The sequence below is a fragment of the Callithrix jacchus genome, chromosome 11 (genome assembly GCF_049354715.1).
Source record: "Callithrix jacchus isolate 240 chromosome 11, calJac240_pri, whole genome shotgun sequence".
NCBI classification, from domain to species: Eukaryota; Metazoa; Chordata; class Mammalia; order Primates; family Cebidae; genus Callithrix; species Callithrix jacchus.
Window position 1 is genome coordinate 111,023,553 of NC_133512.1, and position 26,722 is coordinate 111,050,274.

Consider the following 26,722-nt stretch of genomic DNA (forward strand, 5'->3'; position numbering starts at 1 on the left):
ATACTCTCCTTAAGTATTCCTCACTCCTATTTGTTATTTTTCTCAGTTATCTTCTACCAACCCATTTCTCTCATCTTTTGATTTTTTTCCCCTAATCTTTAGTGACTCTACTCCTGACCCGTGAAGTATAAGCCAGTAACACATTTCTACACAGCTCTAGGAACCTAAGTACACTAAGCAACCAACACATTAAGCTTCTTGAAAAGCTTCCTCAATGCTGGAAGCAATGCTTGATGAATTTAAAATTGCAAGACAGAGTAACTCATAAAAAATGTGGGAATGAGACTGAACTACTCAATGCTAAAGTAAATCATTCATTCAGTTGACAACTGCAGAGTTTTCTGTCATAGTTCCAATGGACGGGCCATAACCAAGAATGAATGACTGCCATATGATTATCTGGAAAAGGAAAGTTGCAAAGAGAAGTGATCAGAAGTCCAGGCAGCAAAGAGTAATCAGAGATAAGATAATTTTCTGGAACAAATACATCATTTAGAGTACGTTTAAAGTGGCAGGAGACTCTGAAAACAGCAGCAGCCACCAGGATTCAAAGGACAGTGTCATGTGGAATAGACATCTGTCTTGCATCAGTCTTCCCAGATATATCAACACTTCCAGTCAGGAAGTATAGGCAACAGGGTGGTCTTGTACCACAGAACACTAATGCAAATTTTTTAAAACACCATCAGATTTTTCAAGTAGCTTTGAAAAATCAATAAAAAGTCTTGGTTATATTTTATCATTATGTACCATAAAACAAAAAAGAATGCATATGAATTGGTTTTCTTCAGGTAGTCAGTGAAGCATGGCAAAGCACCAAGAAGAGGAAATAAATGTCTTCTTTTGAGAAGTGTCTGTTCATATCCTTTGCCCACTTTTTGATGAGTTTTTTTTTCTTGTAAATTTGTTTAAGTTTCTTAAAGATTCTGGACATTAGAACTCTGTCAGATTCTCTAGGCTCTGTGTTCATTCTGATGCTGGTTTCTTTTTCTGTATAGAAGCCATGTTCACCTCTGTAACAAACCTGTATGTTTAGCACATGTATCCCAGAACTTAAAATAAAATAAAAGGAAGAGAAAATAATGAAGTGAACATGCTGGACCCAGTTTACATGGCTCTCTTGAGTGATCAAGTATCAAAATAAACAAAGAAACACTTTGCGCAATTACTAAATACAAGACAGTGTTCCATGCTATAGACCAGTGACTTTCAAATTCAACTGTCCAGAAAAATTATCTGGATTCTTTTTTAAAAAATCAGATTATTGAGACCCTTCTTAAAACATTGTAGAATCCCCAAGCTGAGATCCTAGATTCTAGGTTTTTTAAAGACACCTTGGGTGATTCTGATGTATCTAGTTTGGAAACTACTCCCACAACACATGTATTAGATTGATGGAAAAGTAATTGCAGTTTTCGCAAATGAAAGCAATGGCAAAAACCAACAATTACTTTTGCACCATCCTAATAGAATTACTAAGACACCAACCAAATAGAATTAATAAGGCATAGTCCCTTTCTCTTCTTTTCTTGGAATCAACCCAAATTCCCATCAACAATAGACTGGATAAAGAAAACGTGGCACATATACACCATGGAATACTATGTGGCCATAAAAAATATGAGTTCGTGTCCTTTGCAGGGACAAGGATGAAGCTAAAAACCATCATTCTCTGCAAACTAACACAGGAACAGAAAACCAAATTCCACATGTTCTCATTCATAGGTGGTAGTTGAACAATGAGAACACATGGACACAGAAAGGATAATCATCACATACTGGGGCCTGTTGTGGGGTGGGAAACAAGAGGAGGAAGAGCATTAGGACAAATACCTAATGCATCTGGGGCTTAAAACCTAGATGACAGGTTGATAGGTAAAGTAAACCACCATGGCACATGTATTCATATGTAACAAACCTACATGTTCTGTACATGTATCCTATAACTTAAAGTGAACCTGGAAACCATCATTCTCAGCAAACTGACACAAAAACAGAAAAGCAAACACCACATGTTCTCACTCATAGGCAGGTGTTGAACAAGGAAAACACATGGACACAGGGAGGGGAGCATCACACACTGAGGTCTGTGGGGGGAACTAGGGGAGGGACAGCAGGGGGTGAGGAGTTGGGGAGGGATAACATGGGGAGAAATATCAGATATAGGTGATAGGGAGGAAGGCAGCAAACCACATTGCCATGTGTGTAGCTATGCAACAATGCTGCATGTTCTTCACATGTACCCTAAAACCTAAAACACAATAAAATATATATTAAAAAAAGATAAAATAAAAGGTATAGTCTCTGTCCTCATGCATTTTAGAGTATAATTTTTGAGAAAATGTGTAAGTATAGATAAAATGTGAATGTATCAAGTCTCAAATAACAGTACAGCAACACAGAGGGCAGCACAATGAAGTCAAGAATCATCCATTTTTTATCCTATCCTTTGTGCACTGAGAAGAGAAAGTTATGATACAAACATTGAGCAGAACAAAAAAAGCATTATCTTATTTTACTGAATTATTTCAGGCTCTAATCAAAATTTACGTGGTTGCAAAAGACACTGTGCTGAACAAAAATACAAGTAAATTAAAATCATTTTAGCCATAGCAAAAATGATTTCTCCCAGGTTTAAACATGTAAATCATTCCCCAAACTAACAATTAGCACAGGGCTAACAATGAAACAACATTTATAATAATAATAAAAGCACATGAGAATAATGTATTAACATCTTTTAAGTTTTAACAGCCCCTAAAAAATAATTTTTATTTTAATTTGCTTAATTAATTAAATTGACTGAATTCATCTGGCAGTAATCTAAAAATCTAGCTACAAGTTATAAATGCATCATTGTATGAAAATGAAAGGGAAGAAGAAATATAAAAGCATAAAATGTACAAGAAGGTAACCAAGTTCTTGGTGAATTATCTGTTTCATGTTCAAAAACCCGAGTTCTGGTCATGGGTCTTCTGAGCCTTGACCTGCTCAGGTAGCTTCCATGTTACCCACAAGTGTGGGGCAGGCCTTGCTTACTAACCAACAGAGCTCCATGAAATTATTCTCAATCAAATCTTGACTTTCGAGTACTGGCTGCGCTAGAATTCTCAAGGGCCCTGTTACACATCCTGCTTCTTGATCTTGGACCTCCAAAGACAACTCTTTCTCTGGTCTATGGTATGCTGTTGCTGTACCTATGCCCACAGCCCATGTTAGTCTTTAATCAACATGTATTTTACAGTTGGATAATATTTCCAACAAGAATTGCATATATACTTGAAATGTTGTACCTAAATGTTGTACCTATACTTGAAATGTTGTACCTAATAGCATTTTACCACATTTGATGGATGTGGTAAAAGGCTATTATTTATTTCATTAATAAATAAAATTTTTATTAATAAATAAAATAAAAATGTATTAACATTTTGAGATATTAATAAACTAATCAACTATTTAGCTCTCTTAATATCAGCTTATCATCAATGTACTAGTTACCTGCAGATATGCAAAGGAAGTTTAAAATGTGTTACCTGTTCTTAGAAAATTTAAAATACAAGAAAATACTATATTTATGTATAAGAAACCATGGAAGTAATGTAAAACAATACAAAGCAATTGTATAAGTTGTGATGTTCCCTCCAAATAGTAGAGAATTAAAGAAAAAGGAAGTTGCCTATACCCAGAAGTGCAGAAGCAAGGCACAGTATCATAGAAAGAACATTGTTTTTGAAATTTTTAAGGCTTGAGTTCTAGCCCTGACTCTGCTCTGTAACTAAGAGTCCTTATCCTCACTGCTCTATGTCTCAGAGGCCATGTATTATAAAACAGATCGAATTAAGTCAGTGTTCTTAACTGGAATAAAGGGAGCCTCAGAACCATCATGAATAATTTCCAAACTCACACCATCCCTCCCATTGTCTGGAAGATTCAGACATTACCCATCCTCCACACCTTCACATGAAGTTGTACAGAATATGGCATCCCAGTTTGAAGAAGACTCCCTGTAATTCTGTTGTCTTTCCATGCTTTCCATTTGAAAGCCACTGAGTTAGATGGTCTTCAAGGACTTTCCTATTTCTCACTAACTGTTCTCAAAACGTCAGCACCACATTGGAAAAGCTTGATCTGCAGTCTTACCCTATAAGATATTAAATAGGCAGAAACAGTCATCCTCAAGGCTTTATGTGAATAAAAATTCATTTCATAAGCATTTATTAAACACCTACTTTGAGCCAACACAGTCCTGAGGACTCAATGATAAGCCAACAAGCAAATATATACACAACTGAAAGGTTTATCCCAGATCTCATGAAGCCTGACCTTTCTAGCCCTGTCCCAAGAGATTCTGGTTCCAGACCCTCTATAGGAATATCATGAGGCCATACACAGTAACTTAACTGTACACAGAAGTGATTGTAAAGTGCATGAATAAATCCCACTGAACTCATTAAATGTATCCTCAGTTAAACTTCCCTTCAGATGAGTCGCCAGAATACCTATTCTACCACTACCTGTCACCAAGGGAGGTATACAGAAGGGAAATCAATAGGGAAAGAGATATTGTTCCTAATGCAGTTAAAATGTCTCACTTTTACCAACTTTACAAACATGTAACCACGTATCACATTGCTATAGCTATTTGCAGAGACTTCGGAAGGACACAGTCAAAGCAGAGTTTCTAAAATGTAAGCTCCACTGTTTTCACTGTAAATCTCCCTCTGGTTGGGGCTATGGGTTGGCAGCCAACAGACTAAAGCCAGAGGCAAGCATAAAGCACTGTCTGTGCGAAGTAGATAGTGTGGAATCTGAGCTTAATTCTAGCTCTATCTTAGAAGCTTAATTAATATTTTCCACGAGTTAATGTATCATTAAAACCTCCTGATGTTTCCCTACAGTAGTGACTCTTAAGGAAGGAGGAGATAAGAGTAGTTTCAAATTGTCCTCTGGCAGTGGGAAGTATACATACTAGTTTGAAAACTCATATTCAGTGTTTTTTTAACACAAATGACAGAAGGTCAGATTTGACAAAATCTTCTTCTTTTGTGGGGATATAGAGATCATAGAGTGAGAAAGCACTACAGAAGTTGTAGATTTTAGAGAAGTAAGCTCCTTCAAGATTAGAAGGTGGGAGCCACTGCAAACAGTGTCTCAGTGCCTAAGGGACAGGTAAAATGGAGAGAGAGAGAAGAGCATGACTGGTCTCCAACAGGCTCAGGTTCCTCATCTGTGTCTTTCCTGGCTCCCTACAGGCAGATCAGCAAGCAATCAAGAGGCGGGGGTGGATTATCACAAGACTATCACGGGACTTAGTCCCTCCAGGGGAACCAGGAATATTGAAGTCAGACGTGAAGGGGTTTTTATATTATGCTGAGGGGTTTAGATTTTATCCTGCAATCCATGGGTGCTGATGGTGACCAATTTGGTGTTTGGTAAAATAGACCTGGTCATGATGAGGGGGTCGGACTGACACCAGGAAGACTCAAGGAGAACCTCCAAAACAGTTAAGGGTCTGTGGCACTTGTCCTGCTGAGAGATGATGAGGCACTGACTGAGGGCAGTGGCTATAACTGTGAAGACCATGGGCCCTGGGGCTACAGGAGGGGAGGAGGTAGCAGCATCACTCCCCTCTGGCCCCCTCCCGGACAGTGCTCACTCACTACTCACCTACCACCTACCCGAGATAGTCACATATCATGACTCGTCAAGAGCCACAGTTCTATTCTAGCTTCATACCCATATCTCTCTAACATGAACATGTCTTGTTTAACTTGGAGAAAGCTGAGAACGAGCATGAAGGATGCTATGAGAAAGTAGGGCCACACTGAGGACCTTCCAGTGCCCACCTAATTTGTTACTAATATCTGCAGTACCATCAATATCATGTACCAAATGGATTGCATCTTCTAGGACTGAATTTTTACTATGTCCTAATGATGTAGAACAATCTAAGCAACTGCAGACTTCAATGCCTGCCTTAGCCAAGCCTGTCTGGATTTCTTAGAGTTCCCCCAGGCAATTTCCTGTCAAGCTAGACAAGCTTCAGAACGCTCCTAATGTATCTGTTAGAGACTCAGAACTGCCTCCTCTGTCTGATTAATTTCCCAAAGGGTCTAAGCTGTTTGTTTCAGAACCATTCTGCTTCAGATCAAGAGCTAAAAAGACCCATCAAGATTGCAAAGGATCAAGGAGCCAGATGGGGCATCCTCTATAGGACACAGGTTAGTGTTAAAAAAAAAAAATTCAAACTGTCTGGCTTCACCTGCCTTTCATGCAAGTTCTCCACAACTACAAGGAAGGTGAGGAAGATGGGTGGTATTTTCTGACAAAAGAAAAATAGTCATCTACAAAACTTACATAAAAATGCAAAGTGAATCCCTATACTCTTTGCAAAAAATACATATGTACCTGTGAATATATACACTATATATTCCATATCTTCCCATATATTTTAAATATATATGTACCTTAAGTAAAACTTCTTATGTATTCTTAGGTGAAACTTCTCTGGTTTCTTCTTAAATATTCTTTAAGATGCAAGCTTTCCCAAGATTTTTTAGGAGTGAGAGATTTAAAAAAAAGTATGTAAGAATCACTAACTTCAGGTTGCTTCACAACTCATATCCCATGCCTAGCTCCTCCTGTTATTTTCCCAATTTTATTCTGTGTCATCCCTCAGTAATCAAAAGGATTGCTTCCAGTACTCTAAAGGACACCAAAATCCAAGTCTGCTGAAGTCCCTAATATGAAATGGTGTCGTATTTGTATTTGGCCTACACACATCTTCCCATATATTTTAAATCATCTCTAGATTACTTACAATACCTAGTCGAGTATAAGTGTTACGTAAATAGTTGTTACACCACAAATTGTTTTTTACTGTTATTTTTTACTGTTGTATTTTTATTGGTTTTTAAAATAATAATAATAGAATATTTTTTATCCACTGTTGTTTGAATCTGTGAATGTAAAACCCTCTAATATGGAGGGTGACTCTGTTAGTAAAATTATATGATGCTCCTGTATTTGAACCTGGCTAGATATAACCACTGATCTCCTTTGAACAACAATATTCTTTTCTCTACCAGCCCACTCAGAAAATAGCAACAGAATCTCCAAGCCATAAAACAGTCATCTTCCTCTTAATTTTGAATTACTGAATTCTTGATTTATGACAGAGATTTTCAAACTTGACTGCCAATTAATATCACATGCGGAATTTTTAAAAATACAGACACCAAGGTACCACCCCCAGGGAGTCTTAGTTGGTCTGGGCTGCAGTCTAGGCATTGGAATCTTTCAAAACTTTCCAGATGATTCTGAAGCCAAGGTCAAGACCCTCTAATAGAGGGATCCCATGCAGATGGAGAGACCTACAAGGATTGGACCAGAGGAACCCAGCTCAAGCATTTGCTTCTCTGGGTGCCTGTCAGAGCTCCCCAAATGTTGACCACATCTTCCTCTATTCCCTTAAAGTAGCTCCTCTGCAGTGCCTCTCCTGTTGATTTGTGTTGATTTGCTTCTATATTCCTCAGTTCTTCACTGTGCACTCCTGAAAGCAGAGATCATTTTTCTTTCATCCCAAATGGAACACTGAACCACAGAGAGACCCTGACATATAGAAGGTGCTCAGTGAATGTTTGTGGCATTCAAACTGACAGTGTGTATTCCTTCTAACTGACCAAAGTAACCAGGCTAAAGCAATTCTGTCCAGAGAGCCAGAACTATGGTGCTGCAAAGTTAACACTTGAAGGATACCCTGAAAGGCATCCCACAAACAAACCAGCTGCTCATCAATAATGAGAAACAAGTGTGTGGCAGTTCTGGTGCTGATAGTTTATGATTTGCAAAGTGTTCTTTCTGGAGACTCCTTAAGTGTGAATATAATTAAAGCCTCTGAATATTACTTCTTCCATTGTGCCTGGCACTAGTCCCTGCTCATTGTTCAGATAAGACAAGACTGATGAATGTGAATGTGTCTGAAGTTAAAGTAGGCAGGAGATAATAAAAAAGGCTGATTGGAAAGTCCTTATCAACTCAAGAGAGTTCTGAGATAGAGAGAGCATGAGGACTCCAGGCATCCCTATCTTCCAAAGTCATGAAGGGGAACTGCAGTTGCTGCAAATTCTGAAACTCCCTCTCCACTGACACATACAAGTCAGCAGGGTCATTTATGCACAACTCCAGGCAGATTAATATTCTATGGGAATGGTAACCCCTGTGTCCTGTAACTTGGCAGCCCTCAAATTGCCTGTGGCGGGAAGCTTCACAGCAGATGTAACACAAGGCTACTTTTATTATTAATAAGCTTCAAAAAGATCAAAATCCCTTATAGTAATTATGCCTGCTGTTCACAACATAGTCCTGGATCTCCCTCTGAAACAAACCCAATGGTCCCATGGACAGTCTCATGACTTGCATCCCATTACTGTCATGAGAGAGGACAGCTCTATCTTTAGTGTATCAGTTCATCCCTAGAACAAACTGTTTATGGGATAAACATAGAAATTGACACTTCTGTTGTTAAAGCTTGAAACTTGTATTTGTTTTATCTGAGTTCCTTTCTGATATGGTTTGGCTGTGTCCCCACCCAAAACTTCATCTTGGAATTGTAATCCCCATAATTCCCATAATTCCCACATGTCAAGGGAGAGACCAGATGAAGATAATTGAATCATGGGGGCAGTTTCCCCCATGTGGTTCTCATGATAGTGAGTTCTCACTAGATCTGATGGTTGTATACATGTTTGGTAGTTCATTCTCCTTCCTCTTGCCTTGTGAAGAAGGTGCCTTGCTACACCTTCTGCCATAATTTTAAGTATCCTGAGGCCTCCCCAGCCATGCTGAACTGTGAGTCAATTATATTTCTTTCCTTTATAAATTACCCAGTCTCAGGCAGTTCTTCATAGCTGTGTGAAAACAGACTAATATACTTCCTCAGGAAAGGACCTTCAGACCTCTCAAAAAAAAGTATCAAAGAACTGAAATTCACCAGATCACTACACCAGATGCCTCCTAGCCCACCAGTTCCTGTTTTGTTTTTTGATTTTTTACATATTTTTACATTTTTCCCCTGCTATATCGAGTCCTAGTTTAGTCAGTCAGAGAGATGAATTTCAGACTGGCTCCCACCTCCTCAGCTATAGCACCTGATTAAAGCCTTTTTCCCTGGCAATACTTGTATCTCAGTGACTAGCATTCTGTGCAGTGAGCAGCAGGACCTAGACCAAACCCTTGCTGTTTCAGTAACACCTCTTGGACTCTACCTCTGAATTCTGATCATATCACCAATTCCTGAGAACCTCTGGTTCTGAAATCCTACTCCAACCTCCCCTCTCAAAAATCCCCAAGTTCTACTCACTAACCTTGCATCATGCAGATGGTTAAAACCCCTGGAAAATTAGGATGAAGTTCTATACTGCAAATACTGATGGGCTGTCTTTATTTTTTTATGTTGCTGCAATGAAACAAGGTTTGCTCCTCAACTCTCATCCCACTGCTGCTATGACAGAGAACAGCTCAGTCTTTAATGTATCAGTCCATTCCTAGAACAAACAATCATCCCACAATTTCATTGTCTAAAGGCTCTTCCCAAGGCAGGATGGCACAGTTGCTAACCTTGGAGTTAGCAACCTTGACAGTTGCTAACCTTATGGCTAGATTGTCTGGGTTCAAATCTCATGTCCACTACTTATAAGCACCAGCATTTTTGGCCAGTAGTCATTCTTCAATATTCCCAGCTAAAAATGTAGATGATACTAATACTGTCTACCTCATAAGGTTGTTTTGAGGATTGATATAGTTTGGATCTGCTTCCTCACACAAATCACATGTCCAATGGTAATCTTCAATGTTGGAGGTAGGGCCTGTTGGGAGGTGACTGGATCCTGGAGGCAGAGTTCTCATGAATGGTTTAGCACTGCACCCGTTGGTGCTGTATAGCGAGTGAGTTCTCACGAGATCTTGTCATTTAAAAGTGTGTAGCACCTCCCCTCCTCCTCTCTGTTGCTCCTGCTCCAGCCATGTAAGACATGCCTGCTTCCTCTTCACCTTCCATCATAATTGTAAGTTTCCTGAAGCCTCCCAGAAGCAGAAGCTGCTGTGCTTCCTGTACAGCCTGTAAAACAATGAGCCAATTAAACCTCTTTTCTTTATAAATTATCCAGTCTCAGGTATTTCTTTATAGCAGTGCAAGAATGAACTAACACAGGGATTACATATATATCTTGTAGGCCAGTGTCTGACACACATTTATCGATATTATTCTCAGGTTGGAGTTTTACAGTAAGATTGACTTGGCCAGAATTATATTCCTAGAACAAGTGAGCATCTGGTCACTCCTCTTTAGTTCCCAATATGAGGAAATTTCTTCCTTGTCCCTCTTCTTTTCCCAGCTTATAATATACATCATTCTAGATAATGTCTTTGTTATTTTCTTTCCCTATTGATTTAATTTACTTAAAATTGAAATTATTTCTTAATAGTGTCTTTCTGTTGCTAAGAATATCCGTGGCGTTCCTCTGTGATTCTGGGACTGTGGACACTTTGTCCTTCATCCCCTACTGTGATATATCTAGTTCACCCTCTCTGCTTCAGTTCTTTTTTCTTTGGCTTCTTTTTTCAGTTACAATGTGCCCAACCTACCCAAGCCACCGGCTTTCAACTCCTACCGCAGCCAGGAAATTATCATTTCCCCTTATAATATTTTATTCATGCTTTTGAAATATAGAACTGACTTTTTAAAAACCACTCTTACCATACTTAAAAAAAATTGGTACTATCCATTGATATTTTAATTGAGGACTCCAGGTTGTTCCCACATTTAAAATTACTTTTTAAAACATCAGATAGTTTCTGAAACTGGAAATAAAAAGATAGAGTTTAGGCAAATTAAGTCCTGAAATAAAGAAACCAAACCACATACTGCAACACAAGGACAGGAAGATGAGGACTGTATTTTAGATTCCCTCTAAGATACAGCAAAAGAAAAGTGACATGGACTACAAGTTAAACTGTATCAGTAAATATTACCTCTGAAGGTCACTCTGACTCAGATTGTTTCTCCCACCGGCACACTTTTGGAAGGTATTTCCTGCTGAGTTGTAACTTAAAGGAACATGTTCCTTTGGGTAGAAAAGTATGGAGAAGATGCAATTTGGGGAGAGCACATTATTTCTAAGAGCTTTGCAGAGCAATGAGCTGCTTTGATTCACCCATAAATGACTCACCAGTAAAACTCTTTAAATTCCAGAATGGCCAGGTCTATGGTCTAAAACTGCCCCCAAACAATGTTTTTCTTTTTCAGCCTCCTCTCATTTCAACTTTTACCCACTTGTCTACCATAACAGTGTTTGTCAGATATACTTCATCTTTTAATGGAAACATCCCCACCACCATGCCTTGGTATACCAAACCATGATGGGCATGGGTTAGGAATGATGGAAACTGCCTGAGTGAATAGCAACCTGGACATGTGCCCCAAAACAGATAACTGAGCCCTTTAGTCAGTTTCAAAGTGTGTTCATACATGGCCAATGTGTGCCCATGCCCATTCCCCCCCAACCCCTACCACTACTTTACAAGGAACTTTTTCATTTTGCAGTAGACTAGGAGTAATCTTGGCCCCTGGGTTGGTCACCCAGTTCCATCAGGTGCACCACTTTATTTTTCAGTTAATAGGGCCTTTTTAAGAATGAGATTGAGCAATTAAAAAAGATTAGTTTACTTGGGAGGCGAGGGGAATGTTGGCGAGAGCCAAGGTATACAATAATTGGAATTTAAGGCCTGATGGCAAACTTAGAAGGAAATATGAGAAACTATAAATGTGAAATGCTGGATATTGGTTTGCACTGAGACAGGAATAAATAGAAATTAATTTCTTAATTAACAAATGAACCTGGAGAACTGGACTAACAGACCAAATGCCCTGGTAGATAGTTGAAAGTATAAAGAAGCAAGGGAGCTCTGTGAAGCCATGAGGCAGAACAGAGTGTGACCAATGTGGAAGATGAGAGGGAATAATTGAGGAAAGACTAACAGCTGCATTCGTTTCCAAGTGCTGCTGTAACAAATTACCACCAACTGGATGGTTTAAAATAACACAGACTTACTCTCCTACACTCTTTGAGGTCAAGAGGACTAAATGAGTCTCGCTGGGATAAAGTCAAGGTGTTGGCTGGGCTGCATTCTTTCTGGAGGCTTCGGGTAGAGCCCATTTCCTTACCTTTTTCAGCTTCTGGAAGCTACCAGCACTCTTTGCTGCCTTTTCTTCCATCTTTCAGGTCAGCAATGGCCAGTTGAATCTTTCTCACATTATATATCATTCTGACAGTTCTCTGCCTTCCTTTTCTTCACCTAAGAACTGTTGGTTACTTTGGGACCTCCAAACTAATCCAGGATGATCTTATTTTAAAGTCAGATAATTAGCAATAATTAATTCCACCTGCCACTTTAACACCCCTTTTCGATGTAAAGCAATATATTCATAGGATCTGGAGACTGGGGGTGGGCATCTTTGAAGGGGTGATTGTTACTCTGCCTACCACAACCCTTTTAAAAAGCATTAAGAGAATAATGATTGCGTGATAGAAGAAAATTTCTATTCAGAGAGTAGTGAAATAAAACCCCACAAGTGTAACTCAAAAGTCATCTTAAATTAGAAGTTATAAATTTATATGACTTTAAAAACTATCTTCACAGAGGAACTCTATCAGAACACACATTATGTTCTAATTCAGAATCATTTTAATGTCCTCCATTGAAGGGAAGACTTGACCTCTTTGGTATCAACCCATTAATTGGGACAAAAACCTTGAACAGAGATTACTAAATCCACTCATCATTCAAGGAATAATTCAAGCATGACCTTCCTTAAGGAAGAAGCTCTCCCTACTCCCCAGGCAGAATTAATTTCTCTTTCTTGGATCACTGTCTCTTGTGCTCTCCTTTCTAATGGTACTTATCATTCTGTAATGTAATTTCCTGTTTTTATGCCTGTCTCCCTATAGGATGATGAGGTTCTTTTGAGGACAGGGACCATGACTTACACAACTTTGTATTCGAAGCACCGACCATAGCGACTAACATAAGGAAGATATTCAATGTGTGTATTGAATGAAAACCTGTGAGGTGATCAACAGGATTCTAAACTTCAGTCTTAGGGAATAAAACTAGATAACGACAGCTTTCAAATTAGAATAATGCACAATAAACTTCTAGGTTCTGGGGAGGCATTTGAAAGGGAGAGAACCAGGTAAATGGTAGAAAATAAGAAATGAAGAACATTTTCCTGTAATTGACTGCAGATTTAAAAAGCAAGGTCAAAACACAGACAAGAAAGTTTATCTGCTATGATTTTATACATTTTCAACCACATTTAGCATCTAAATGAATGGCACCCAAAAAGCCCACCAAAACTACAGTTCCAGGAAGAGGACTTGGATACTATATTATTTTTGCAAGCAGACATAACTCTCAGTCAGTTGATATACATTTAAAAAATGTTTTTAGACACAATTTTCCATTATACTTCATGGAAAATTTTAACACTCAGTATAGCTGACGAGGAAGGAGAGAACATTTTTGAACTGCTTTCATCCTCCCTAAAAACTCAAGATGGATTTTGAAGTTTCATGACTTCCAAGTTACACTCGGGAGAAAAGGAAAACTAAAACTCTAACCTAGCTCTCTGTAAGAGAATATAGAAGACAGAGGCCAAGTTAAGACAAGAAGATGTAGTCTAATGTGTTTTCAAGTTTGTTTTTCCTCACACCAAAATCTTTTTGCCAAAATCCTTTTCCGTTTATATGAGTTTATTCTCCCACTGCTGTAAACAAATACCTGAAACTGGATAATTTATAAAGAAAGGAGGTTTAATCAGCTTGTGGTTCTGCTGGCTGTCCAGGATTCTGCTTCACGGGATGTGTCAGGAAACTTACAATCATTGTGGAAGGGAAAGGGAAAGGCAGGCACGTCTTCACATGGCTGGCAAGGGGGCAGGGGACAGAGGGTGCTACTGACTTCTTTTAAACAAGCAGATTTTGTGAGAATTGTATTACAAGACAGCATTAGGGGAAGAGTCCTAAACCTTTAGAAACTACCCACCATGATCCAATCGCTTCCCACCAGGCCCCTCCTCCCATACAGATTACAATTCAAGATGAGATTTGGGTGGGGATACAAATCCAAACCATATCACCCATCAAGAACATGGTTGTTTTATTCCATATGTAAGTTTGTTTTAATCTTTGTTAAGGGTAACTTCATTTTGATTCTCCATTTATGAGCCAAGGAAATTACAGTAAAGTTACAGTAGAGAATTAGTAAGCTCATTTTTTTCCACCTTCCTATCATGACATACCATGACCAACAGCCAGCTGGAAAGGGTAAGTGAACAGGGGGACCACAGGAAAAACAGGATGAGTTTCCAGGAGCAGAGAGATGGTAAGAATATGTGTACATGAGAAAGGTATGCAGAATTGGGAAGGAAAAAGCAAATAAATGTCATCCAAAAATTTACGGTATTTTAAGGGCAGGCAAAAAAAAAAAAAAAAAAAAAAAAGGAGGCCAATAAAGCAATTGATAAGGATAAACTGAAAAGGTGGGAAGAGAATTATGAGAACATTGTCAAGGAAACCATTAAGAATAATATTTCAAGGAGCTAGTCAGTATCACCAAATGCTGCAAAGAAATCAACATATGATGTGAAGTAAGTGAAATGTACCAAATATTTCTATTGTCCATAGCACACAAGTAAAAATTAGCTTCTAGAAATATTAGAATCTTTATCCATAAAGATTAAGATAAGGATATATGTATTTATGAATATATGTATTTCGGATAAGGATGGAATCTGAGAGAGGGCTTTTTTAAGCATAAAGCCCTCTCTCAGTTTCCATCCTTATCCTAAATACATATATTCAAACATATTCATATCTGTTGATCACTAAAAATGTACTGGGGTCAGTTTTGATAACTGTTCAAGTAGGTAAAAGGAAGAAAGACAGAAAATGCAACTCTCCTTGTTATTTCCATTTACATGAAGATCAGTGGACCAATTGGATCCATTGATTTGGAACGAGAAGCAACTGAAGCATTCAACCACAAAGCTGAGGGTTAGGACATGGTTAGCTGACAGCAACCCTGCCGTTTTTAGAGCTAGACAAAAGATTTCACCAGTTACCCAAAGGTAAGTTGTCTTCACTAGATATATCTCAATAAATTCAAGTATCTCAGAATGTATTTCACTAAGTTTGAAGATCTAGGGCCATGGATTAAAAGTATTGTGCCAAAGGAAAAAAGAAAGCAATAGGGAAGAGAAAATTAATAATTAATAATTACTTGTAAAGCATTTTATATTCAATACATCATCAAGTAGAAAAGGCAGGTATTATTATTCTGGTTTTCACATATGCAAATAGTCTCAGAAGTTACATTTACAGAACCACATGCTGCCTTGTAAGGAGATGGATAGAGCTGCAGATGGCATCATGATGACAATAGCAACACAACCAAGAATCTTTGAGGAAGAGCTCCATATCAGTCAGGTTTTCAATGCATATGAATGAATCTGAATAGATGGACATGCATTACAACAAATAACTAAGGAAAAAGACTGTGACACGCTCCAGCTGACTCTCACTGGCTGACCAGAGTCTACTGTGAGTTTCTCTTCCCAACTCTGCGTTCAGTGTCATCATGTTGGTAGTTTGAAACAAGCCATAACTGGAATATTTATATCACAAAAATTAATACACATTACAATAATAGCCACTTTTGATTTTCAGAGAAGCAGTTATTAAATATCTACTAGCATATAACTGGGTGTATTGCATCATTCACACATGATCAAATTTATGTGCTGATACATATAAGACTTGAATAGCTTGCAATGTAATGTACTGCCAACACAATGGTCTAATTCATAATGCATAGAACATATATCTCTTTTTAAAAGTGTATGTTCATCAGATATTTATACAATTTTAGAAAAAAATATTTTGTATTTGTTCTCAACCCTTTGGTTTACTGTGACAAGTTATTTCCAGGTGTTTTTTCATCAATGAAATGGATTACTGACAGTTTCAAGTCATGTTCCATGGACCATCAGAGGATTATATTTTTTTTCCCAAAGAATCCTAAAAAAGATTTCTTAAATATCATTATTTAAACAAATTGTAAATGTTTTAAAAACTTTAATTAAACGATTAGCATACCCAAATATGTCATATACCAAATTGTAATATATTGGAGACCACCAATTCATTAACGTGTACTGCCAGTTTAAATTGTTTTTGACAGACCTTAGAATGAATCTCCCTCTGGCATATCTGTGTATATACTTAAACTTAGAGGAATCTTTGACCAGGTTGGTTATAACTCTGTACTGCTTTTCTTTTGTCTTGTTTTGTTTAATTTAAAACTCTTGAACTCTTGAACCTCTACCACTACCAGAAGAATATAACCGGGCTAGCTTGACTGGAAGACAGCACAGTCACTGCCATATCCCATCCAAGGCCAGCCTAGATCAGCCAATAGCCTTCCAACCCTCCATGTAAGCATGCCCAGCCCCATTCAGTAAATCTTCAGCTGAGCATAAATACATGAGAAGCCTGGCAGAGACCTGTCTAACCCAGCGCAAATCAACTGACGGAATCATGAGCCAACTAAATGTCTATTGTTATATAAACTGTTCTTTAAAAACTTCAAGCTAGTTTACTTCTGCTTTGATTAAAAATTAGACAAGTATGCTACTTTGGCAACACTTTCATGTTGTTAATGTGTCATTTACAAATATTATGCTGACTGTAAGATTTCAGTTTCTTTTATCTAACTTTAATATTTATAGTAAGAAATAAGAATAGTAGTTATATATTGATCACAAGTCATATAGAAACAAGTTTTTCTAATTAGTCACTTTCAAATTTCCGGATTAGCTTAGTTTCAACATTTTCAAGATTCTTTTGAACTTAAGACATAAATGATCATATTACCTATATCCAACATCTTTTTTCTGTGTTTCTTACTTTTCTCCCCTACTTCCTTTTATTCTTTTTGAAAATCCTTCCACTTCATTTTTTTCTTGTCATATTGAACTAGCTCAGATAACTCCTAATTTTTTAAAAAAAATATGGCCCTTCAGATACTTTTAATATCTATGTTTTTATAATAAACTAAAGGAGTTATAAAAGTTGAGATTTCAAATGTTTTTAAAACATTGACATAAAAATAAAACTGCTATACAGCCAATAGCTAAATAAACTGTTACACTAATATATGGTGACAGAATGTAGGAAAATCAAGCAGTGGTACCTTTGGAGAGGCATTAATGACCATGAGGTATCAACATAAAGTCCCCTGGCATACTGACTCTCTCAGAGCTTTAAAATTATATAGGAGACTCTCTTTTGGTTCCAAATGAAGTTTAAGGCAGTTCTTTCCAATTGCATGAAGAAAGTCAATGGTAGCTTGTTGGGGATAGCATTGAAACTATAAATTACTATGGCAGTATGGCCATTTTCATGATACTGATTATTCCTAACCATGAGCATGGAATGTTTTTCCATCTGTTTGTGTCCTCTCTGATTTCCATAAGCAGTGGTTTGTATGTCTCCTTGAAAAGGTCCCCTTGTAAGTTGTATTTACAGGTATTTTATTCTCTTTGCAGCGGTTGTAAATAGGAGTTCACACATGATCTGGCTCTTTATTTGTTACTGGTGTATCGGAATGCTTGTGATTTTTGTGCATTTGATTTTTGTATCCTGAGACTTTGCTGAAGTTGCCTATTAGCTTAAGGCGATTTTGGGCTGAGATGATGGGGTCTTATAAATATACAATCATGTCATCTGCAAATAGAGACAATTTGAATTCCTCTTTTCCTCAATGAATACCCATTACTTCTTTTTCTTGGCTAATTGGCCTGGCCAGAACTTCTAATACTGTGTTGAATAGGAGTGGTGAGGGAGGGCATACTCGTCTTATGCCAGTTTTCAAAGAGAATACTTCCAGTTTTTGCCTATTCCACATGATATTGGCTGTGGGTCTGTCATAAATAGCTTCCATTATTTTGAGATATGTTCCATCGATACCTAGTTTATTAAGAATTTTTAGCACAAAGGGCTGTTGAATTTTGTTGAAGCCTTTTCTGCGTCTATTGAAATAATCATGTGGTTTTTGTCTCTGGTTCTATTTATGTGATGGATTGTGTTTATAGATTTGCATATATTGAACCAGCCTGGATCACAGGGATGAAGCCTACTTGATCAGGATGGATAAGCTTTTTAATGTGCTGTTAGATACAGTTTGCCAGTATTTTATTGAAGATTTTTGCATCAATGTTCATCATAAATATTGGCCTAAAATTTTCTTTTTTAGTTGTGTCTCTGCCAGAGCCCACATAGCCAAGACAATCCTAAGCAAAAATAACAATCACACTGCCTAACTTGAAACTACACTACAAAGCTACAGTAATCAAAACAGCATGGTATTGGTATCTAAACAGAGATATATATTAATGGGACAGAACAGAGGCCTCAGAAGTAATCAAAACAGCATGGTATTGGTATCTAAACAGAGATATATATTAATGGTACAGAACAGAGGCCTCAGAAGTAATGCCACACATCTACAATCATCTGATCTTTGACAAACCCGACAAAAGCAAGCAATGGGGAAAGGATTCTCTATTTAATAAATGATATTGGTAAAACAGGCTAGCCATATGCGGAAAGCTGAAACTGAATCTCTTCCTTATACTTATACAAAAATTAACTCAAAATGAATTAAAGATTTAAATATAAGACCTAACACCATAAAAGCCCTAGAAGAAAACCTAGGCAATACCATTCACACGTAGGCATAGGCAAGAACATCATGACTAAAACACCAAAAGCAATGGCAACAAAAGCCAAAATAGACAAATGGGATCTAATTAAACTTAAGAGTTTCTGCACAGCAAAATAAACTATCGTCAGAGTGAACTGGCAACCAACAGAATGGGAAACGACTTTTGCAAGCTACCCATCTGACAATGGGCTAATAACCAGAATCTACAAAGAACTTAAACAAATTCACAAGGATAAAACAAACAACTCCATCAAAAAGTGGGTGAAGGATATGAACAGACACTTCTCAAAAGAAGACATTTATGCAGCCAACAAACATATGAAAAAATGCTCATCATCACTGGTCGTTAGAGAAATACAAATCAAAACCACATTGAGATACCATCTCATGCCAGTTAGGATGGCCATCATTAAAAATCAGGAGACAACAGATGCTGGAGAGGATGTGGAGAAATAGGAACACTTTTACACTGTTGATGGGAGTGTAAATTAGTTCAACCATTGTGGAAGATAGTGTGGCGATTCCTCAAGGATTTAGAATTACAAATACCATTTGACCAGCAATCCCATTACTGGGTTTATACCCAAAGGAATATAAATCATTCTATTATAAAGACACATGTACACATATGTTTATTGCAGTGCTGTTTACAATAGTAAAGACTTGAAACCAACCCAAATGCCCATCAGTGATAAACTGGATAAAGAAAATGTGGCACATAAACACCATGAAATACAATGCAGTCATAAAAAAGGATGAGTTCATGTCCTTTGCAGGGTCATGGATGAAGCTGGAAATCATCGTTCTCAGCAAACTGACACAAGAACAGAAAACCAGACACTGCATGTTCTCACTCATTAGTGCGTATTGAACAATGAGAATACATGGACACATGGAGGGGACCATCACACACTGGAAGTTGTCAGGGGGTGGAGGGCTAGTGAAGGGATAGCAGCAGGTGGGGAGACTGGGGAGGGATAACATTAAGAGAAATACCTAATGAAGGTGACAGCGGGATGGATGCAGCAAACCACCATGGCATGTGTATACCTATGTAACAAACCTGCATGATCTGCGCACATACCCCAGAACTTAAAAGTATAATAAAAAATAAAAATTTTAAAAATTATATAGGAGAGTGCTACTTTTGTTAAAACTCATTGATCTGTACATGTAATATTTTCTATATTATTCTATGTATATGCCAATACAAAATTTCCCAAAATATTTAACATTATATCTACATAAATATAACTATAATCAATTTAACTGTTAAGTAAGTCTCTTAACTGTAGCTAGATGATAGCTACTAGCATGCACTTTTTAGCAATTAGAAAATATCTTTTTTAGTAGTCATAATTCTACATCATTTCTTTTGTTCATGAACTCAAATTTCCATTTCACTGCCCCACAACATTTATCCTATGTAATATGTTTTTAGGGTTCAAAGTTTTTGTGTATTACCTTGCCATATATCTGTGCAATGAAATATATCTTAAATAAAAATAAAATTGGTGGCCGGGAGCCTGTAATCCCAGCACTTTGGGAGGCTGAGGAGGGTGGATCATGAGGTCAAGAGATCGAGACCATCCCGGTCAACATGGTGAAACCCCGTCTCTATTAAAAATACAAAAATTAGCTGGGCATGGTGGTGCATGCCTGTAATCCCAGCTACTCAGGAGGCTGAGGCAGGAGAATTGCCTGAAACCAGGAGGCGGAGGTTGTGGTGAGCCGAGATCGTGCCATTGCACTCCAGCCTGGGTAACAAGAGTAAAACTCGGTCTCAAAATAAAATAAAATAAAATTGGTAAATAACACACAAGTTATTTTTATTCCCTATTACCAAAATACTCTAACTATTAAAGTTTTCTGCTAGGTTTTCATTGAGTTGTAACTCATTTGTATGAATTAGTTAAGTTTACTGATAATGATGGTTTCCACTTTCATTCATGTCTCTCCTCAAGAAAAGGTATTCATATGAAACGTATGAAAATAAAGGAAATTTTTTAAAACAATGTTGTATAATTCTTTGAAATATATATGCCAAAAGAAAAAAAAAATCTCATAGTGATCTATGGCTATAGTTTTTTTTTTGTTTTTTTTTTTTTTGAGACAGAGTCTCACTCCGTCACCAGGCACCAGGCTGGAGTGCAGTGGTGTGACCTCTGCTCACTGCAACCTCCGACTCCTGGGTTCAAGTAATTCTCCTGCCTCAGCCTCCTGAGTAGCTGGAACTACAGGTGTGTGCTACCACGCCCCGCTAATTTTTTTTTTTTTTTTTTTTTTTTTTGTATTTTTAGTAGAGACGGGGTTTCACCATGTTGGTCAGGATGGTCTCGATCTCTTGATCTCGTGATCCACCCGCCTCGGTCTCCCAAAATGCTGAGATTACAGGCGTGAGCCACCACGCCCATCCTAGCCATACATTAATAAACTATTAAACTTATTTTAAATTTGTTTAACACTGGAAAACACTTGACTTGCAAAAGGATTTGTAACCCAGCCAGTTGTGTCATTCACTTTTCAATTCTTGGAAAGTCAAAAAGGTTTTTATCAAGATTTTTCAAAAGACCACAAATTTTAAGTATTTCTCTCCAATATTACAGTATTTTGTTTAATGTAATTATAGTCCAACTAGGTTGGAAAATGGAAATATAGTTATTTATAATAACCATTGTCAAAGTATTTTTGATAAAATGCTTTTTTTCTCCTTTTTTAAATACATTAAGTTCTGAAATACATGTGCATAAAGTGCAGGTTTGTTACATAGGTATACATATGCCATGGTGGTTTGCTGCACCTGTCATCTACCCTAAGTATTTCTCCTAATGCTATCCCTCCCCTTGCCCCAACTCCCTAACAGGCTCCTGTGTGTGATGTTCCCTCCCTGTGCCCATATGTTCTTATGGTTCAACTCCCACTTATGAGTAAAAACATGTGGTGTTGGTTTTTCTTTTCCTGTGTTAGTTTGCTGAGAATGATGGTTTCCAGTTTCATCCATGTCCCTGCAAAGAACATGAACTCATTCTTTTTATGGCTGCATAGTATTCCATAGTGTATATATGCCATATTTTCTTTATCTAGTCTATCTTTGATGGGCATTTGGGTTGGTTCCAAGTCTTTGCTATTTTGAATAGTGCTGCAATAAACACAAATGTGCATGTGTCTTTATAGTAGAATGATTTATAATCCTCCGGGTATATATCTAATACTAAGATTGCTGAGTCAAATGGTATATCTGTTCTACATCCTTGAGGAATCACCACACTGTCTTCCACAATGGTTGAACTAATCTACAGTCCCACCAACAATGTAAAAGTGTTCCTATTTCTCCACATCCTCTCCAGCATCTGTCATTTCCTGACTTTTTAATGATCACCATTCTATTAGGCATGGGATGGTATCTCATTGTAGTTTTAATTTGCATTTCTCTAATAACCAGTGATGATGAGCTTTCTTAAATGTTTTTAGCCACATAAATATCTTCTTTTGAGGACTATCTGTTCGTATCCTTTGCCCACTCTTTGATGGGGTTGTTTTATTCTTGTAAATTTGTTCATGTTCCTTTTAGATTCTGGATATTAGCCCTTTGTCAGATGGGTAGATTGCAAAAATTTTCTCCCATTCTGTAGGTTGCCTGTTCACTCTGACACTAGTTTCTTTTGCTGTGCAGAAGCTCTTTAGTTTAATAAGATCCCACTTGTCAATTTTGGCTTTTGTTGTAATTGCTTTTGGTGTTTTAGTCATGAAGTCTTTGCACATGCCTATGTCCTGAATGCTATTCCCTAGGTTTTCTTCTAGGGTTTTTTTGGTTTTAGGTCTTATGTTTAGATCTTTAATTCATCCTGAGTTAATTTTTGTATAAGGTGTAAGGAAAGGGTCCAGTTTCAGTTTTCTGCATATGGCTAGCCAGTTTTACAAACCCCGTATATTAAATAGGAAATATTTTCCCCATTGCTTGCTTTTGTCAGGTCTGTCAAAGATCAGGTGATTGTAAATGTGTGGTGTTATTTCTGAGGCCTCTGTTCCTTCCATTGGTCTATATATCTGTTTTGGTACCAGTACCATGCTGTTTTGGTTACCACAACCCTGTAGTATAGATTGAAGTCAGGTAGCATGATGCCTCCAGCTTTATTATTTTTGCTTAGGACTGTCTTGGCTATACAGGCTCTTTTTTTGGTTCCATATGAAATTTAAAGTAGTTTTTTTCTTATTCTGTTAAGAAAGTCAACGGAAGCTTGACTGGGATAGCACTGAATCTATAATTTACTTTGGGCAGCATGGCCATTTTCACAATATGGATTCTTCCTATCCATGAGCATGGAATGTTTTTTCATGTTTGTGTCCTCTCTTAATTCCTTAAGCAGTGAAGTGATTTGTAGTTCTCCTTGAACAGGTCCTTCACATCCCTTGTAAGTTGTATTCACAGGTATTTTATTCTTTTTGCAGCAATTGTGAATGAGAGTTTCCTCATGATTTCACTCTCTGTTTTTCTATTATTGGTGTATAGGAATGCTTGTGATTACTGCACATTGATTTTACATCATGAGGCTTTGCTGAAGCTGCTTATCAGCTTAAGGAGTTTTTGGGGTGAAACAATGGGGTTTTCTAAATATACAATCATGTCATCAGCAAACAGAGATTATTTGACTTCCCCTCTTCTCATTTAAATACCTTTCTTTCTTTCTCTTCCCTGACTACCCTGGCAGAACTTCCTATGTTAAATAGGAGTGGTGAGAGAGGGCATCCTTGAGTGCCAGTTTCATGCTGTGTTTTTCAGCTTCATCTGGTCATTTATGTTCTTCTTTAAACTAGCTATTCTACTTAGCAATTCCTCTAACTTTTATCAAAGTTCTTAGCTTCCTTGCACTGGGTTAGAACATGATCGTTTAACTCAGAGGACTTTGTTATTACCCACCTTCTGAAGCCTACTTCTGTCAATTCATCAGACTCACTCTCTGTCTAGTTTTTTTCCCTTGCTGGCAAGGAGTTGGCTCCTTTGGAGGAGAAAAGGCATTCTGGTTTTTGGAATTTTCAGTCTTTTTGTGCTGGTTTCTCCTCATCTTCATGGATTTACCTACCCTTGGTCTTTGCTGTTGGTGACCTTGGGATGGAGTTTTTGCGCGGTCATCCTTTTTGTTGATGTTGATGCTATTGCTTTCTGTTTGTTAGTTTTCCTTCTAAAGGTCAACTTCAGACTGCAGTGCTGGCAGCAAGAATTTCAAGCCAGGAGATCTTAGCTTGCTCAGCTCCATGGGGGTGGGATCCACAGAGCAAGACATCTTGGCTCCCTGGCTTCAGCCCCCTTTTCAGGGGAGTGAACGATTCTGTTTTACTGTCATTCCAGGCACCACTTGGGTACAAAATAAAACTCCTGCACCTAGCTCAGTGTCTGCCCAAGTGGCCACTCAGTATTGTGCTTGAAACCCAGGGTCCTTGCGGTAGGCACCCGAGCGAATCTCCTGGTCTGTGGGTTGTGAAGACCATGGGAAAAGCATAGTATCTGGTCTGGACATCAGCATCCCTCAAGGCATGGTCCCTCATGGCTTCCCTTGGTTAAAGGAGGGACTTTCCTGACCGATGCCCTACCCTTCTTCTGCTCACCCTCCATGGGCTACACCCACTGTCTAACCAGTCACAGTGAGATAAATCTGGTACCTCAGTTGGAAATGCAGAAGTCATCCACCTTCTCCATTGGTCTTGGTGGGAAATGCAGACCAGAGCTGTTCCCAAGAATCTGAAAAAATGCTTTTATTTTATCATTTGCTTTAAATATATTTTCTTTAATACCATGGACATACTTATTTAGCTCATTCAGTACATGGAAAATTCCTACTGTGTTATCTTGTTGCAAAGGCTGAATTTGAAGTAGGCTGAAACAAGTGAGGGGTTTAGGGTACAAAATGTGTAGAGGCATCACATCCAAGGTGATGTTTCCTCAAATTTTGTGCCCTGGGCACCTCATCTGCCTCTCCCTGGTATTGCCTTTGCCTCATTGTTAAAAGAATGGACCAAATAAAACTTACTTTCCATGATAGAATGATTGTCATTTTCAATTTAAATAAATAGCAATACATATTCTCATAGATAGAAGACAGTCTGCCTAAGAATGAGCTTTGTCATATGATTGTCACCTAGAGAAACTTATGACAGTATTCCTTCCATGCACTTTCTTTGCTTTGTTTTCAAAGAACTCTCTCACAATGAAGGGACAAAGAATAATCAGTGGATGAAAAATCTTGAATGTTTAGCAAGTTTCTTTGTTGCTTCTCCAGGCTAGAAAGTCAAACTTTGTAACTGTGAAGAGAGTGCATCCTTGCACGCTGTTGGCCTTACACAACTGGACTTGTTTCCAGCTGCTGACCCTGCATGAAAGCTTCCAACCTCATCCTTTACACAATCCTATATCTCATAACCCTCAATGGGCCAGGTTACTGCATTCATTTTACCCTTCCCAAATGACTATGATTTCTCCCTAGGTTTTTATTATCTAGGGATTTCATTTTCTCAGTTACATGACTATTTTATTCAAGCTTTTGGGAATTTTTCATCATTTCTGTATGTTACAATCAGGAAGAGGGCCAATTCATGTCAGGTAAATCTATGAGGCCAGACACCTCCTCAATGATTTTAAAATAATTAAAGGTCAGTGGCAACTTATTCATTATCTATTTCTACACAGCAAATTAAGCCAAAACATAATGGCTTAAAGCAGCAGTAAATATTTATTATCTCTTGTGATTTCTCTATAGGTTAAAAATTCAGGAGTGGCTTTAGCTAAGTGGTCCTGGCTCAGGTTCATCAGGAAGTTGCCCACTCTTAAATTCCTTACAGGGCCTTTTATCTCGCCAGCTGGTTCTCTAACTTCTTCACAAAGCATTTTATAGTTACACCTTGAGGTTCATCTTTATAGTATGCCTTCCTGAGAGTACTCTGGATTTGATCTTTGTCCAAAAGCCAATGTTTTTTTTTTTTAATTTTAGCATTGTTTGCCATCTAAAGAGGCTGCAAACTTTAAAACCCACCAGGTCCTCACTGCTTTATATATTATAATTTTTCTTTGGCTTGTTTCTTTTTACTTGTATTTTACTAGAAGGAATAAGAAAATAACAGGAGATGGCTTCAACACTCCGCCCAGAAATCTGCTTATCTAGATATCTGCATTGATTAAGGTATCTTTTCTGTTTTCCATTGGTAACTGTGTTGCTAAACTTCCTGCCACTTGTTGGCAAGAATCCCCTTTCTTATAGTTTCCAAAAATAATGTTTCTTTCTTTCCTATAAGCCCTTCCCAAAAGCCTCCCTGAGAGCTTTCAAATTTCTCTAACAGTCTCTTCAGAGTCCTTCAGGCTTTCCTAATATTCTTTAAAAAGTATTTTCAGTATCCACCTACCCGCAGAGCCCAATGCCATTCCTACATTTTTTTAGCTTTTTCTTCTGGCAAGACCCTTGATAAAAATCAGCATTGGTGATCTATTGGCAGTTTAACTCATCACCCCAAAACTCAGTGACCTAAAACAGCAATGATGACTTACTATCTTTCACAACTTCTGAGGGTCAGGAATTCAAGAGCAGCTTGACTGGGCAGTCCTGGCCTGGTGCCTTTCATAAGAGTGTTGTCTGATGATGGCCAGGGCTGCAGTCGTCAAAAGCTTGACTGAGGCTGGGGGATCTTCTTTCCAGGTGGCTCACTCTTATGGTATGCTGGTGCTGGTTTTCAGCAGGAGGCCTCAGTTTTTCTCCCTATGAAAAACTGTCCCTCCACTGGACTACTTGAGTATTTTTACAACATAGTAACTGGTCTACCCCAGTGTGGGCAATATAAGAATAAGAGTGACAGGGTAAGAGCTGCATCCTCTCTGACCTAGCTTTGGAAG

The 26,722-nt window shown here is 38.0% G+C and overlaps 1 long non-coding RNA gene across 2 annotated transcripts in view; it reads right to left on the reverse strand.

Annotated features, from left to right (window-relative positions):
• Positions 1-2,332: 2,332 nt before the first annotated feature.
• The window catches only part of LOC118143774 (uncharacterized), a 258,737-nt gene continuing 234,347 nt past the window's right edge, over positions 2,333-26,722 (reverse strand). For both annotated transcript variants that reach the window (XR_013523782.1, XR_013523783.1), the window contains one exon: positions 2,333-10,120. This is a non-coding gene — a long non-coding RNA (uncharacterized LOC118143774). The remainder of the gene's footprint in view (positions 10,121-26,722) is intronic.